The sequence below is a fragment of the Fragaria vesca genome, linkage group LG4 (assembly GCF_000184155.1).
Source record: "Fragaria vesca subsp. vesca linkage group LG4, FraVesHawaii_1.0, whole genome shotgun sequence".
NCBI lineage: Eukaryota > Viridiplantae > Streptophyta > Magnoliopsida > Rosales > Rosaceae > Fragaria > Fragaria vesca.
The window spans coordinates 20,710,885-20,729,055 of NC_020494.1; the positions used below are offsets into that span (position 1 = coordinate 20,710,885).

At 38.1% G+C, this 18,171-nt stretch overlaps 1 pseudogene across 1 annotated transcript in view; it reads right to left on the reverse strand.

The window, feature by feature from the left end:
- LOC101295621 overlaps positions 1-18,171 on the reverse strand; it is an 880,650-nt pseudogene that overhangs the window by 506,764 nt on the left and 355,715 nt on the right. Inside the window, exons 57-60 of the transcript XR_184594.1 lie at positions 14,535-14,618; positions 14,271-14,396; positions 13,891-14,026; positions 12,624-13,092 (exon numbers count right to left, since the gene is read on the reverse strand). The product of XR_184594.1 is annotated as an uncharacterized LOC101295621 (transcript). The remainder of the gene's footprint in view (positions 1-12,623; positions 13,093-13,890; positions 14,027-14,270; positions 14,397-14,534; positions 14,619-18,171) is intronic.

The window sequence follows — 18,171 nt, forward strand, 5'->3', positions numbered from 1 at the left end:
ATAAAAATTTAATAAAAGAATGACGTGTCAATTTTCATGACCTTTAGATTATAAAAATAGTCCAGATTTTATGAACTCTAACTAATTAAATTCACAGACCCCTCACTTTAGAGGAGCCGGATCCATTTCACATCTGAAATTAAGACAAGCACCATTGCATTGCAAAATGGTCACTACTACAATATTGAGTAAATATCACACATCTTGTGTGGGCAACTGGGCATTAGAGGTGTTGCATTTTCCCGTAAATGTGACAAATGAGGGTATTTGTGAAGCATGAGGGGAAAATGTCACACATAAAGAAATTACAACACCTCTAATGGCCACATTAGGTGTGTGACCTTTTGCCCAATATTGTTGTACGGTCAATATATGGCATTTCAAATATTGAAATTGAATGATCAAGAATTCAAGATGTATAAGTATCATGAGTTTCTTTTTACATGTAACATATCCACCACATTTATTAAAAAGAAACGTCATCTATACATATATATAGGGATCTCATTCTAGTGATGGTATATATATACACGATATTCTCAAGTCTGAAAGCTACACCACCATATATGTTCTCACCGAGCTAGGAATTATAAAACTTATTTGTTTCTAATTTGCATATCTATGGCGAGATCAGGAACTAATGCACCTGTTCTTCTATTAGCAACACTACTGGTGCTGCTATCCTGGCCTTTTTCAGCACACGTCAACGGCCAAAGAGATGGAGCCACCACGAAATGTCTCATGGCCTGTGATACCAACGTCATGATACCATGCGCTTATCGGTGTTCCGGCGGGGGAAGAAATCCACAAACAGATGCATGTTCGAAGAGATGCCTCAAGCTCGAAGCCGAATGCACGCACCGATGCTATGGACGGCTGTAGCACTTTCGTAGTCGTTTTTTAATAAAACTGCAGGCGTACGTTTAATGAGAAGAATTATCCTACACGCCTACATTTCCTTAATGCATTCTTTCGTGTCAATGATGATTATGGTCTAAATAACGTTATGTTCGATCATTTGGTGAAATAAAAGGATGGTTTAACCTTGGTGCTGCATAACCATGCTAGCTTGAACTCAGTTAATTGAACTCTGTTATGTAAAGTTCTACTGATCTGATTTCCAACAAATTGATTATAATACTTATCTTTTCATCCCTTTTCCTGTACCAATTTTACCAATCAACACAGAACGAAAATAACACTATAATTCTCTTTCGATCAGTACATCCTATAAATCCAAGCCCTAGCTAAATCCAAACCAAACCCTAAATTACGTTTCCAAGCTGATCCATAGAGTACATAACGTTCAATATTCTAAACAGATCCTGACTTTATAAGTGAAGCTGACGATTCATATTAGACGAAGGAAAAGATCTGTGAGACTCACCAACGGCGGCTAACGAAGACGAGTTTCTAGAGAGAGAGAGAGAGAGTGCGGCCGTACAATAGATATTAACTGATAGTGTCGAGGGAGAATCAGGCTGGGTTATATATTTGTGAAGGATCTCGGCCTTTAGTATTTCAATTTTGGCCCCTCTAGTGTTTATTAATTATATATTCTCAGATTTGCACCAGGCAGGAGACGGGTAGGCTAAAGCATGGACTTCATATATTTATTTGGCTGTTGTTTACAATTCACGGCACAATGTGTTTTAATCATGCATCCGGAATGTGATGCAACCATCTCTCTGAACTGGGCTTAATTTCTGGCTCAACATTTGTGCGTGATAATTTGTTATATAAACACCTTAAATGCAACATGTACATATGTAGCAAACTAAATCTCAATACTTGGTTACGAACAGATCATAAGAGTTCACGAGTACATGCATAGCGCCTCTTCGAAAGATGTCAAAGTACGTGCGCTTCTGGTGGTTGTTCTCGTGGTGGCGCTCTTGCTGGCAGGGCCTGCAACACCGTTAGGAGTGATAGACAGATTGGATCAGGTAGAGGATGTCTTGGCAAGTGCGGTAGAGCTTATCAGAAATGCATTTGGAGCAGTGTTCCGACAAGGGTAAGCGAAAACCTCAGCAACAGTGCTCGGATGCATGCGAGAAAGACGTTATGAAATGCTACAATGGTTGCTGATTATTTGGTGCACCAGATTATCGATCGATCAATTAATACAGCCAGCAGTCAGTTTATATGCCAACAAATACAAGCAGTCTATGATACTTGTACGTGTTTTAAATAACTAAATAAAAATGTCCTACTCTACGTCATAGTACATTTACATAAAATAAAAGATGGATATGGAAGCTCTGCATGTTAGAAGCTTTGGAAAGCTGACCAAGTATATCATAAGTTTAATAGCTTCCATTTAAGTATATGCATTTTTGAGTTTCTCATATCTTTCAAGAAAGCAATCAAACAATAACTCAAATCATCGATCATATTTCCATTGTTTGTAGTTTCTATTCGAGGCGGATGCAATTCCAACTTTCTGTTCTTCTTTGTGTGAAAACGTTTGTTTGGGTATTACCTTTAACTGTTTTTTGGTTTAGATTCATCTATAGTAGTGGGATGAGGTCATTGTAGATTTGTAGTAAAAAATGGTATTTGATACTAACATATGAACATATGGTTTCGATCAAAGTCATTCATATATTAAGACTTAGGAGAGAAGGGTTGCGTATACATGACTTCCTTTTGCCTCTCTTATACTTGCGCGCATGCGTCTGGAATTCTGTTATAGATAGAAACCGATCACTGTCCATTTAAAAAGATGCTTAATTTGTTAAAATAAAATTAAAAAAATGCATGCCTAGGCTCTATATATAACTAGCTAGCTCCTCTTGTATTGCAGAACCACTTACATTCTCATCGAGCTTTTCTCCTAGCTAATTGCATATCCATGACTACATCAAAAAACCCTGCGCTTGTTCTTGTGATAGCAGCACTACTCGTGTTGCTAACTTGGCCTGATGCAGCAGCACTCGGCAACGGTCAAGTGTTGGGAGAATGTCTTGATAAATGCCCTCACAATGTCATGACAGAATGCAAAGATGTGTGCGACGCGGCCGGACCAGGAACTGATCAGTGTTGGGAGACATGCCTTCCCAAATTACAAGCCAAGTGCTGGAAGCGCTGCACGAATAATGAACCAGCTCCACGATCCATTGCTGCAGCATGTCCATGATCGATCATTCCTGCAGTATCTCAAGGACTATGTATGTACGTGCTTACACGTACAGTATCTAAATAATGTTATGGAACTGAAATAAAAGATGTTAATTTGAAGCTTTGCGATGCATAAAATGAACGAGGAACTTGATGATTATGAAACTGAAATAAAAATTGAGTTCCCTGATTGTTATAAATGTACGTTTGTTATATGTTGAATGTTGTTACGACGAGTTTAAATTATTACTGATCTTATTGCTATGATTGAATGATTCAGTAGTAGCTATAGTACGACGTACCACATAAGTGGTACGTAGCTAGTGTGGTACTTATTCTCATATATATCATTTAGTTACTTTCTGCTGGAAATCATGCACAGTCTATAGTCTTAATACTTAATAGTAGATGAAAAAACTTGCACAAAAAAGGAGGAGAACAGTTCTATAATAAGAGAGAAAGGAATACTGTAAATTACTCAAAAAACTAGAGCAAGAAAATTACAGGAAAGAAAGATGGGAGGAAAAGCTGCTTGTATTTGAAATAAGGGTAATTGTACAGGAGTAGTGATGGTGATGTTACCTCGGGAAGAATGCAGAGCACTACATATACATATAAGACAAGAATTAAGGAGAGTGGAGTTGCAATTGCAAAATATCTAATCTTTGACAGCTGCTATACACCACGTGTAAGGCTGTGATCATTTCTTCTTGTCCAAGAGAATGCTCCTGCTGTAGGATGATAAGAGATGACAACAACACCAGTAAGAGACTCACGTGACTTTTGACTAAGATCAAACTGATGAGTTTTTACCAAGACAACTGTCACCATTTTTGCCTAGCTCACTGAGCTCACCATTTTCATCTAGCTCACTGAGCTCTATTATCTTAACACTTTCCAATTCCAAGGCCAAATGGCCATGCATCGATCAAGAAGACTAAGGGCAGAATTATTGGGCGTTGAAACTGTTTTTATCCAACAAGATTTTTTGATTTATTGTCCAAACAGGGCCGGCCTTGAGCATAGGCCCAGAAAACACAGGCCTAGAGCCCCACATTTTATGGGCCCCTAAAAAAAATCTTCTATTATATATAAAAGTACAAAAAAAAAAGAAGAAGTGACAATACAAAATAATAGCTTTAATTATTCTCCTTCATCTGCGCATGACTCTTCTTTCTTCTCCCACTAAATTCTCAACCATAAATTTCAAACCATCGATTTATCATTGTTATATTATCATCACCATATGCAATATTATTATTCTATTTCCTTTTTCTTCTTCAATTGATGAAACATAAATTTTCTGAATTTTCTCAGTCTTCTTTTCAAATTATTTTCAATTATTTGGGCTTTTAATTAGGTCTGTTTTCATTATTTCATTTTCTTGGTTTGATTGAGCTTCTGAGTTTCTCTACTACTTTTTAGTTTGAACCATTTATTACCAACTAGTAATTGTACCCTATATTAATTGTTTGAGCATACTAGCTTAATTTTTATCTTTTGAAGGAAAAATGAATTTACTGAAATATGGGATCCCCAATTTTGTTGTTTGCCTAGAGCCTCGGTTAACTCAGGGCCGGTCCTGTGTCCAAATTAATAAATTAAATCGCAAATACTCAAGAGAGGAGAAGATTGTGAGCAGTATAACATTAGTATCGCAAGGGTAGAATAGTCATTGACTTGTATTACCTAGTGCCAATATAAATGCTATGTTGTACTGTTTTACCTTATCTAAGATTTCACAATGTAGTCCTCTATAGATTCAACGTTTTCTTCTACTGCTTCCTTTTATTTTCTGCATTTAGCTTCAATAATCCATGGTTCATCGATTCCTATCATGGTATCAGAGCCATGGTCACGATCTGTGGCTATGTGCTTCTAAGAGTTTTTGCTTCCGCATTTATCTATCTAGATTTCATTTTCATTTTTCCAATTTCCCCCAAATCAAAAACCCCTAACCTCTAGATGTCGCGTGGTCTTGCCCAATCTTGTCAAATCCGAGCTTGGCTGTCTCCGATGGGGAGACGACGTCGTTTTTCCGATCTGATCGTCCTCTGTTCGCATCCTTGCTTGAGCCATGTCCTCGTTTTTCTTCTCTACTTGATGCCCGGCCCTCTGTTTTCGTCCTCATTGCATATCTCAATCCCCGCCGGCGGTGTCTATTCTTCGGTGCGGGTCGGTCTTCCGTCATCGCTACGGGCATGACGTCACGGGGGCGTATGAGGGTATGATGTCGTGGTCCTACTTCTATATGCCCAAATATTGATTGATGCTTTGCGTTTCCACTGATAGAGTAAAGGAAGAAGACGATGGTATTTGGATTCAGATTTGTGTTTGGGTATTCTCCTAGTTTGGGTGATTCTCATATTGACTGCTCCAATTACAGAGAAATTGGTAATCTCTTTTCAGATTTAGTCTCCTCTTTCACTTGAATCATGAAATTTCTCTATGGTCTAGGTTGTTGTGCTTCAATTCGCCAGTTTTCCATTTTCATTTTTCATATCAAAGTTTGTTTGCCGTCAACCCAAAGAAAAAGGGGACGAAGTAGTTTATTTTTCTTTTGTTTTGGACTGGTGAGTGTGGCTTGATGATTTGGATTATCAATTGGTTCTCTAGCTCTAGTGTGAAGTATATGTCTGAATTTGGTGAAGTAGTTTCTGATTACTCTGATATTTGGAAGTTGTTGCATTCAATTGAAATTTGCCTCGGACATTTTGCAGTATTCTATTCTAGTTATATGTGCTTCATCTGTTAATGGTTGCTTTAGTATCACTCAATGATATCTAGATTGAGCATCAGTAGCTTCCGACTTGTGCTTTAGCTTATCAGTTTCTCATGCACCCACCTCAGTGAGCATTAGATTCTTCAGCAGAATTGGTAATATCCTCCCAGTTTTTCCACCCTATCATTGGATTTGTGGAATTTGTTTGTGGTTTAATTTGCTCTGTCAGTATTATTAGTTTGCCATTTTCCTTTTTTATCAAAGTTTGTGTCTGCCATTAACCAAAGAAAAGGTGATGAAGCAGGTTTATATTTTCTTTTTGGTTCGGTGAATTGGCTTGGCAAGTTAGACTATAAATTGGTTGTATGGCTCTATGTGCTGGATGTGTTAAGTTTGGAGGAGGTTTCCATATTTGATGAGGAATTTGAAATTTGTTATGGAATTTGCTTTGCCTACTGTTTCTGGTGTGGTTACATTGCTGCTGATATGGTGTTTGGATGAATCCCCTAGCAGAGATGAGGTTATGCAAAATAGAGATGAGGTAGAGATGAGTTGCTGGTTATATACGAGTGCATATGGAGTTGATAATTAAGGCAGAATTCTTCTAATGTTTGTGCAAGAAGCTTTATATGGTTACTGGTAGAGTGCAAGTGTTTCAGATATGAAAGTTAAACAAGATTCAAGTTCTTATGGCAACCTATGCAGCTTTTCAGTATTTCAGTTTGTCATATTACAATTGAAGAAAAAGAAAAATATATGCAGTTTTCAGATTTGGATTTATTTTCAGTTTTACATAGTTTGCTGCTATGCCACTGGGTTTATTCTTCATCATGTTGCACTACTAATGAGATTCTTCCAGCAAGCTCTCTCTCCTCTTTTATCAAATCTGTTGCAAGTCAAGATGGAAGCTAGTTGATCTCATCATATCAAGTTGTTGGGGTTTTGAATTGGGAGATTTTTTGTAACCTTTTGGGCTATAGTTGTGTAGTTTGCAGGCAACCATTATACTTGTTACCAAGCATATGGTTGAGAGAGGGTGTTAGCAGTATAACATTAGTATCGCAAGGGTAGAATAATCATTGACTTGTATTACCTAGTGCTAATATAAAGGCTATGTTGTACTATTTCACCTTATCTAAGATTTCACAATGTAGTTCTCTATAGATTCAACGTTTTCTTCTACTGCTTCCTTTTATTTTCTGCATTTAGCTTCAATAATCCATGGTTCATAGATTCCTATCATGGTAAAGGATTCAAGGTTTTATTGAAATGAAATGCAAAACAATAATGTAAAAACGCAGAGAGCTTTGATGGACTACATCTTGTATTTCATCTTAATGATGGAATAGTGTACATCTCATAGCTTTTATAGGGTATGGATTCTATACAAATGACCGAACTACCCTTATACTCTTAACACCCTCCCTCAACCATATGCTTGGCTAAGCATAATGGTTGGCACAAAGCAAACAACCAAAAAATACAGATGTAGAATCCATTACAAATTAAACTATTAACCCAAATCAAAAACCCAACTACTTGATATCAGAAGAGCATCCATCTTGACATTCGGCTATCAAATGAGGAGAAGAGAGCTTGCTGGAAAATCTCACAGTTCACATGAACAGTAGTACAACAATACGTGAAGTATCCTTGGCAACACATAGCAGCAAAGATGTATAACTAAAAATCCAAATTTGAAAACTTCATATTTTTCTTCAACTGTAAACTAACAAATTGAAAAGCTTCATTTGCTGAAAAAAACTACATCTTTTCCTTCAATTGTAAACTAATAGACTGCATATGTCACTTAATGCTTCAACTTTTATAGGCACTACACACTTGCAAATCCAATTGATATATGGCCACAATTTACTTAGCAGATTACCAGAAAGTTGTAGGCTTCATCAGAAGATTACCAGCAGCTCCCATATTTATTATATATCGGTAACACAATCCAAACTTAAGAATCTGACTAAATATTGAAATTGCATACTATTGCAACTCATAACCAACTTAACTCCTCTCTATACTTGAATTGACTCCTCAAAGCTTTGCATACTACCCAAACTCCTTAGCAGCAATATAACAAAGGCAATAAACACAACAAATTCCTCCTCAAATATGAAAACATCCTCCAATTAAACTGATCACACCCAACACATAGAACCATACAACCAATTTATAATCCAACTTGCCAAGCCAATTCACTAGGCCAAAACAAAATATTAAACTGCTTCATCACCTTCTTCTTTTGGTTGATGGCAGACACAAATTTTGATAAAAGAAAAAAAATGGCAAACTGATGATATTGATAGGGCAAATTAAACCAGAAACCAATTCTATAAATCCAATGATAGGGATGAAAAAATTGGGAAGATATTACCCATCCTACTGAAAAATCTAGTGCTAACTGAGGTGGGTGCATAAAAAATTGATAAGCCAAAGCACAATCATGATATCAAACAGAGATAGCTTCAAATCACCATCAGAAATCGAAGCCCAGAATATTCACAAATAATATCCATCTCTCACCGTCAAATCACCTCCCCCTACTGCTACATCCAACCAAATCAAAGCAATAAGCACAAAGAAGAGAGAGAGACTAGTACCAAAATCCGAGCCCATAGATTGCAGATCGAAGAATAAGATCAGAATAGACCATGATGAAGCCGAGAAGCAAAACTCCAAACACGGCCAGAGACGCACCGATGAGGCCAGAAAACGACCGAGATGGACTCCATCAATGACCGATTGTAGATCTAAGGGCTGCACGGGAGCGAAACTGAAGGGTGGGAGGCTAGGGTTTCTATGAAATTAGGGGAAAAACAGATTGAAAACGAAAGAAACTGATAACAGCGGAAGCTAAAGATAGACGAAAGCATGAAGTCCAGAGGATCAAGAGCCCTATACCATGAAAGGATTCAAGGTTTTATTGAAATGAAATGCAAAACAGTAATGTAAAAACACAGAGAGCTTTGATGGACTACATCTTGTATTTCATCTTAATGATGGAACAGTGTACATCTCATAGCTTATATAGGGTAAGGATTCTATACAAATGATCGAACTATCCTTATACTCTTAACAAAGATGACCATGAGGATTGAACAGTGGTCTTGCCTTGCATGTTTTGGTCGGGTTTTTCTAATTTGCAGCTATGTCATCATCTGCCTAATAACATGCACAATGAGGCAAAATAAACGTAGGAAGAAAAGAGTGCTGACTATCTGTCTGTTTTTTATGATTTACGGCTTTCAGCATGATCTAGAGTATGGAGTATTTGCGGATCTTGGTCATCGATATGCTAATACAAGCTAGGTGAAGTCCAATCATCGAAAAGAAAAGGGAACAAATTAAATAAAAAGTTTCAGGAAAAACAAGATTCAATTTCATCAAGGGTAACAAAATTCTGGTTCAAATTTTATCAAATTCATATGAGAATCAAACAACAGCCCTTAATGTTTACACCCAAATTAATATTTTACTGGACAGTAATTGTCTAAAGTGAATATTAATTAAATTCATGGTCCACACCGGCAAGCTCGAAATATTGGGTTTACTAGTGATGACCCACCAGCGAGAGCATGCGAGCTAGTCGGTAAAGTTCGCGTGAGTCTAAGAGTTTGCATACGAAGAAACTAGCATGCGAGCTGTGTAGAGGCCTTCAAGGACTGAAGTTTCATGTGAGCTGGATAAGGTTTGCATGCGAAGAGGTCTTCTTGCAGTCGAGGTGGAAGACTTCGCATAAGAGAGGGAGTGTGGACTATTAATTATCAAGCTTTCATTAGTCGTCAGTGTTGCACGGTTGAAGGTGGGTAGTCCAATAGCAATGCAATGTTCTATTTGATTAAGGACATGTATATGCATATATCCAAGTTTCAAGAAAGTTGCTTGCATGCAAATTCTTCTTTCTTTAAAGTATCGGCGAAGAGAAGTTTACAGGCGAGGATTGCTTGTGTGAGAAGATGAGTAGTTCGCATAAGGAGATGCGGACTCCGCCTACTATCTCATTTGGATAAGAAGGCAATATCTTTAATTGCTTAAAGGACTCTATGGTCATGCGTGCATGTGAAGGTCAAAAGGTTTACATATTGATTAAGGATTCTATTCCTTGATTGCAGATGAGTGCATATCCAGTAACATACGTCCGAGAAGTGTTCTAGGTGAACTCTACTGTTTAGAACAGAGCGACGACCATGAGGTGATTAACATCGTCTACGTCATATTTATCGTTGAAGACTTCTGCAAGTCTTTGATATGCTTTGGGCCAATACATGTGACCCTAAAATACTTTTATATAAGGGAGTTCAAGGATCAACTCGGGACACACAACTCAACAACTCAACAAAATACAATACAATTTTCAACACAGTTGAACCCCTGACGCTAAAGCATCACGCCTTAGCCCTTTTCTTTTACAGGCTCCTCAGAGCTTTGCTTTCATTTCGCTGTTCGCTCCCCTGAGCTTTGTCTTTTTCCTTTCCTGCCCAGTTGAAGCTCTGCTCGATCTCACATCGAGTATCGATATTGTGACGCTCATGCGGACTACTGTAAGTCCTTGCCCAGTACGCAAGGCGAATCTGAAGAACCCTGCGGTGGAGTTGGTGCTCTCTCCATCCTCAGTCGCTTGATTAGAAGCAAAAGGTTAAGCGCACCCCGCTACTACAACCACTACATTCCGCGTCCGCGTGGTGGCACGCCCGCAACTACTAAAAGAGACTTTGCATACCCAGATTTACTGGTGTGGCCAAAACACTTAATTTAGTATTAATTATTTCCTTTGCCATTTTGCTTTAAAGAATTGATCTCTCTTTTTCAAAAAGAAATGATCTCTCAAATCCTTTATTCGATTTTCATATTCATGAGGGAGAGTACACAACTACACATACATTAGCTAGATCAAGAGAGACGAGTGAGGCGAGTTAGATCGAGAATTTGAGAAAAAAAGAAAGACAATATGTTTTCGGGATAGGGCTACAAACTATATATGATGACAATTGAAAACGATACACGGTTTTATCTTTGCGAAGTTCAAATTAATGTGGAATTAAGACAAGCACCATTGTATATTTGTATTGCAACATGGTCAATATAGGGCGTTTCAAATATTGAAGGGTCAAGATGTATAATTATCATGAGTTTCATTTTACATGAAATTAACATCCACCACATTTAGTGAAAAAGAAACGTCATCTATACATATATAGGGATCTCATACGATATTCTCAAGTCTGAAAGCTATACCATATCTATATTCTCAACGAGCTAGGTTTTATAACTTATTTCTCTCTGATTTGCATATCCATGGCAATGTCAAGAAATAATGCACTTGTTCTTTTGTTAGCAGCAATGCTGGTGTTGCTGTCCTGGCCTTTCTCAGCACACGTCAACGGCCAAAGAGATGGAACAACCGTGAAATGTCTCATGGCCTGCGATACCAACATCATGATACCATGCACTAATCGGTGTTCCGGCGGGGGAAGACATCCACAAACAGATGCATGTTGGAAGGGATGCCTCAAGCTCCAAGCCGAGTGCACGCACCGGTGCTATGGACCTCTGTAGCACTATCGTAGTCGATTGTTAATAATACTGAAGGCCTATATGATGAGAGGGATAATTGTACGCACGTACATTTCCTTAATGCATTCATCCAGTTCGTGTCAATGTACTCAAGAGTATGGTCTAAATAAAATCATGTTTCCTTGGTGAAATAAAAGGATGGTAAATTATTTAACAGAAATTGTGAGAGTAACAGAACCAGGTACACATTAATTTCAAAGTGAGGAGAATGCTTTTGCTGGAGATGTCTGGTCTTGTTAACTACTTCCATATATATGTATGATGTATGATATATATCATACCCAATGGACTGATCACTGATGGGCATATAACCTGGCAATTTCAACCAGGAAATGAACAGCATATGGACTGATCATATGTATCGGCAAATCTTAACAAGGAAACGAAAAGACAGAAATTCTTACAGTTAACCTCGCCTTTTCTTTGGCTTCTTCTCTTCTTCTGTACTCGAAGTCGAAGACATTAAGAACATTCTCTTAAGAGAAAAACAGATAGAAGAGATCCTACGGAAAAATCATGTACATAAATTAAGCCACATAGTCGTTGTGGATATCCTTATGAGACTGCCCTTGAAATCACTATGTTGTTTCCGATGTGTCTCCAAGACTTGTTTGGACATGGTTTATTCCCCAATTTCACTACATTGCACACGGAACGTTTACTGAAGATTTCTTCCAACGACTATGTTGCTACAACTCTTTGGAAGTACCTCAACTTGTATAGCTTCAGTATAATTACCCATCCATAAAATGGCAGCCACTGGAAGTCAATGACAAGTGCCATTTGACGCAGACGAGATATCCTCTCCATGTCTCAAAGATGTTCAACTCATTATATTTTGTTTTCTGCAACTTGTTTTTCTTTCAAAGAAACCTACGGGAATATACGGAGAGTATCAACCCCAATTCTTCTTACTTAATCGATCCCATAAGGAGAGAAGGTCTAAGGATCCCACACTGTCCTACTAATCACAAGGACTTGGTGCATCAGTTTGGTATGGGTTTTGATAATACAACCAACACTTAAAAAATTGTTTACGTTTCGGGGAGTCTGGAAAATCACCATGCGACGGCTCATATTTATGTATTAGGCACCGAATCGTCCTCATGGCGAGAGATAAGATCAGTTTTTTTTTTTTATAAAGGAAAAATCTTAAATTAAAAATAGAGGTGCCTCGACGACACCCAAAGTTTACAGAATCAAACGCAAAAGCGAGTGAGGCTTCTGGGGGAACACACTCCACCCAAAGCCTACTAATCTCAACTCTATGCCCTAGATTTGCCAAAACATTGGCCACAAAATTGGCCTCCCTAAAAACATGCTTGAACCTAATGGACTCAAAGTTACAACTTAGCAACTTGATGTCTTGAACAACCTTCAGAAGCCTCCAAGGGGGATCACAAACTCCATTCACAATGTCAATAATGAGTTTTGAATCGCCCTCCACTTCGACCTTCAACACACCTTTCTCCTTAGCGCAAAATAAGCTGTTTTTAAGCGCCAGTGCTTCAGCAAGAGGAACACTGGCAGTACTAGAGTTGAAGGCAGCAGAAACAAGAGGTTTTCCATCATCAGATCTTAAATCAAATCCTCCAGCTGCAGCCTTGTTCTGGACAGAGCCATCAAAGTTTATTTTAACCCAATTAGAAGGGGGTGGTGTCCACCTAATCATATTTTTGTTCATATTACTTGGCAAATTAAAGCAACCGTCTGCGTATTAGAATTAGGGCCAACATTTTGATGATAGGCAGCAATGGCAGGTATGGATCTAGGATTAGGGTTTTTACCCCTAAAGATAGTGTCATTCCTTGCTCTTTATATCTGCCAACACAAAGTAATTAGTTTTCCGAACAATTCTTTATCAAGAGGACTGTCAATGAACCAACTATTGAGCACATTGAAGAATCCTTCATCCTAATCAATTGGGGGCAACATATTAGCCGAGTTCCAAACTTCCTTAGTGTACTTGCACACACTAAACAAATGATCAAGAGTTTCATTATCTTCATTACAAAGAGGGCAAGTATTATCTTGGATTAGTCCAAACTGAGAGAGTCTATCTCTGGTCTTAAGTCTACCCCTAAGTAGAAGCCATCCAAAGAATTTAATCTTTGGTTGAACATTCAAGGACCAAAGCTTCTTAATGAGCTCAACTTGCTTATACTTCTTATTGTCATGCAGTTGAAGCCAAGTAGCAAATTTAATTGTGAACCTCCCATGAGAAGCAGGTCCCCAAATAAACTCATCGTCAGAAGGATTAAGTGGTATGGGGATTCCCCATATTTCCTTCACTATTTCTTCATTGAGTTAGGACCTCAACTTCTGTTTGTCCCAGCTACCTAGAGTAATATAGTCACTGACATTTTCCTCAATATTAATATTATTCCTCGTATGCTCAGGAATCAAGTTAATTAAGGGAAAGTCAAAAACCCAATTGAAAGTCCAGAATTTTATAGACTCACCATTTCCCAGAATCCATCTCATACGTTTCATGATTAGATCTCTTGTATCCAAAATTCCATTCCAAGCTAAAGAATTTTTTTGTTTCTTCTTTGCTTGGAAAAAAGAATTTTTCCTCAAGTACTTCCTTGTAGTTACCTGCACCCACCAATTGTCTTTATCAGTGATAATTTCCAAGCTAATTTTGCAATTGCAGCATTATTGAAAAAAGCAGAAGGCCTTATTCCTAGCCCTCCTAACATCTTTGGTTTGCAAACTTCCTTCCATGCTACAAGGGCTTGTTTCATATCAGTCCCCCACAAGAAATTTCTTTCTTGTTTGTCAATTTGATTGGTCAAGCTTTTGGGACATTTGAAACACGACATCATGTGATTTGGCATACCAGAAAGGTTTGCCTTGATGAGAGTGACTCTTCCTGCTCTTGAAAGAGTATTCTGTTTCCAGCCTGCAAGTCTGTTAGACATCTTTTGTAATAATTCCTTGGCATTAATAGGATCCTTCCAAAACACTACATTATGGATACCAAGGTATTTACCTATAGAGATTTTCTGCTGAATATTAATCACACTCACTATTTCATTTTTGATGCTTGAACTAACCTTACTCGAAAAATAGAGAGAAAATTTATGAAAGTTAATCTTCTGACCTGATGCCTTGGAGAAGCAGTCAAGAACCTTGCTAATGTTCCTGGCTGCCTTTGTATTTGCTTTAGCAAAAATTAGACAATCATCTGCAAACATCAAGTTAGTAATTCTAAAACCAAGGGGTGAAGATAAAAGACCCACTTGGGATTTGCTATTAATAGCTAACTTATCAAAATGTCTTATTAGTGGTTCCATAACAAGAATGAAAATGTAGGGTGATAGAGGGTCACCTTGCCTAATGCCTTTAGAGGGTTGAAACCAACCCTTAGGAGAGCCATTGAGCATAATTGAAAAAGAAACAGTCGAAATGCAGTTCATCACTAAATCAATCCAATTATCATGGAAACCAAACTTAGAAAGACAAGCTTTTATATAGGACCAATTCAGAAAATCGTAGGCTTTTTCGAGATCTAGCTTGACTGCCATGGCTCCATTCCTACCAGATCTCCTGTTAAAATCTAAAAAAAATCTCATGAGCTATCAGAATATTATCCTGGATAGCTCTACCAGGCGCAAAGGCAGCTTGGTTTTTTGAGATACATTTCACAAGTAAAGGCCTTACCCTTCTGATCATGATTTTTGTAATGATTTTGTAGGAGACATTGCATAAACTAATTGTTCTAAAATCATTAACTTTAGAGGGATTATCAATTTTCGGAATCAAGGCAATATTGGTATGGTTTAAAGTTTTAATATGCTTACCATCATTAAAACAGGCTTTGATCATTAGGATAACTGCCGTCTTAACTTCATTTCAACAATTTTGGTAAAAAAAAGCATGTAGTCCATCAGGTCCTGGAGCTTTGAGGCCTCCAATGGATTTTATGGCCTCATAGATTTCTTCATCTGTAACTTGCTGCATAAGTAACAAATTATGATTAGCATTAATAACAGGATTGATAACTGAAACAAAATCCATCATATTTCCTGCATTTATGTTAGTATCATTTGTAAATCTTTTCTTGAAGTCTTGTATTAGGATATTAGCCATAGTATCCTCATCATTTGTCCAGTTGCCATTGCAATCTGCAGTTTTGAGATGCAGTTGTATTTCATGCGAATATTTGCTTGTGCCTAGAAAAATTTGGTATTTCTATCTCCAAGCTTAAGCCAGTTGGCTTTAGCTTTTTACGCCCAAAAGATCTCCTCCTGCTTCCAAAGTTCTAATAAATCATTCCTTATTTGGAAGTCCTTTTGTTTCAGAAAAACAGAATCTGGAGAGTTCATCAACTGTTGTTGTATCAGTTCACTTTTATTGTTCAATTCCTCCATTCTCTTGAAAATGTTCCCAAACTCTGTTTTGCTCTAAGCCTTAGCACGATTAGAGAATTGACCTGCAATAGCAACAAAATTGTGTATCGGGTTAGAGTCCAAGTTTTGGTTCCAAATATTCCTAACAAGTGGGATAAAGTTTGGATGGGAAAGCCAAATTGCCTCAAACTTAAACAGTTTGGGGTTAATCTTTTTGGGAGAGTTAAGGGTGAGATAAATCAGGCCATGGTCAGAAGTTATAATTGGGAGGTTTTCCAATTTCGCCTATGGAAAATAGTTCAAGAAACTAGAATTCACAATAACTCTGTCTAGCCTTTCGAAGATCACAATATCATCTACATGCTTGTTTGTCCAGGTGAACGGCAAACCTGCAGCAGCCATAGACACTAAACCATTGTTATTCAAGAAATCACAAAAATTTAACATGAAGTTTGTTACACCTCCAATACCCCCCAGTTTTTCCTCAGGGGACACAGTTATGTTGAAGTCTCCCATTAACACCCAGCAAGTATTATTATCCGGGCTAAGCATTGATAGTTCATTCCACAGGGCCATTTGTTTATCCTTTTTGGGGTAAGCATAAACAAAAGTAATTAAACAATGTTTATCATTTCTAGTATTAGTAATACTACAGTGAATAAAACGATCATGAGATAAAATAACTTGTAGATTAATAAACTTGGAGTTCCATAACAAACTAAGACCTCTAGATTGTCCAACAACAGAAACAACATGAGACTGATCAAAAGGCAAATTCCTGGTCTTATTTAAAATAGAAGAAGATGACCTAGTATCTAAGATACATAAGACATCCACTGCAAAACAAGAAGTATAGAAATGGGTTTGTGCTTCGAAGCCATCCCAAGCACTCCCCCTACTGTTCCAACTCATGATCTTCATTTATTTTCAATCTTAGTAGACAAAGCACTGCCGTCATCCTCGGCAGATTAATGCATGAGGTTATCGTCCTCCAAAGTCCTGCACCTAGCTCGTGAGGAGCTAGCCTGGGCTTGTGCATTGGGGCTAAAGCCCATAATTCTCACAAAATACATAAACAAACTAGTACTGAGTCGACAAGGATCAAAATGAATAATCCCACTGATTCTAAAGCTATGGCTACCCAAAGGAAGCATAAGAGGGAATTAGGATTTCATACTTCTAGTAGACAAATGACTATGCAAACCCAAAAAACAGATGAACGGACCTAAGGCACAGATTACACGCAGGCTAGGGAATAACACAGTAAAACCCCTAAAATCCTGCTTGTGAATAAAGGGCGCTCTCTCTTTATCCAACAGATCTGCCAATCGGCAATAAGGACTAACCAAGTAGTGAAGATTAAGTCTAGGAAAGATAATATTATGGGGAGATTTGCATACCTGAGAAATCAGATATATCTGATTAGTGGTAGAGGTACCTTTGTTGCATGCCCGATACCCTTGGAAATTGTCGGATCCACCAAATTTTTCCATAACTGCTCCGATCAAACATGCAGTGATTGAGCCCATCTCGTGGTAGGCGTTCAATTTAAGGTGGGATAAGGGATTGGATCCTGGTGAAGCTAAAAGATTGGTTTGAGAGTGGCAAGATGAAATGGGGTTTTCGAATACATGGGTTGTTGTTGTGACCATGGGTTCCTCCAAAAGAGGCATATGGTGATCAAGGGCAGTAGGAATCGAAGGAGAAAGCCAGTCCGGCCAAGGTGGCCATCTCCGACTTTCGCCGGCGGCTTCAAGATTCAGATTGAGAAGCCCTGGTCACGTATAGTGGGAAGGGGGTGAAGCGCGTGCAGCGCGTGTCATGTTTCTCTTCCTCGTCACTTCAACCAAATCATACTCAGTTTAGTTCTTGTGGCTGGGGAAGAAGCAGTTTAGTTCACTTCAACCAAAGCATACTCAGTTCACTTCAACCAAAGCATACTCAGTTTAGTTCTTGTTTCTCTTCCTCGTCACTTTAACCAAAGCATACTCAATTCACTGGGGAAGAAGCAGGAAGTCATGTTAATGTTGCAGGAGGAAGCCACATAATTTCTTTCGACTTCAAGAAAGAAGAGTTCTGCTGGACTCCTCATCCCACCTTAAAAAGGTTGTGACCTGGATTTGCAAACTCTCGTTTGCTTGAAGACTTGCACTTGCTTAATATGAAAGGATCTCTGGCTATGGTGGATACCAATTCATCTAAAGAATATATTAAGAATATATAGAAAATTTCACTAAAGTCACTTTCGCAACATTTTTTGTAACACAAGTCCACCTTATGATTTTTACCCATATAAATCCACTTTTGAACCTAAACCTGTCATTTTATTTTTACGATGTTCCTAAAATACCCTATTTCCCTGCAAATCAATTTGTCTCTCTCTCTCTC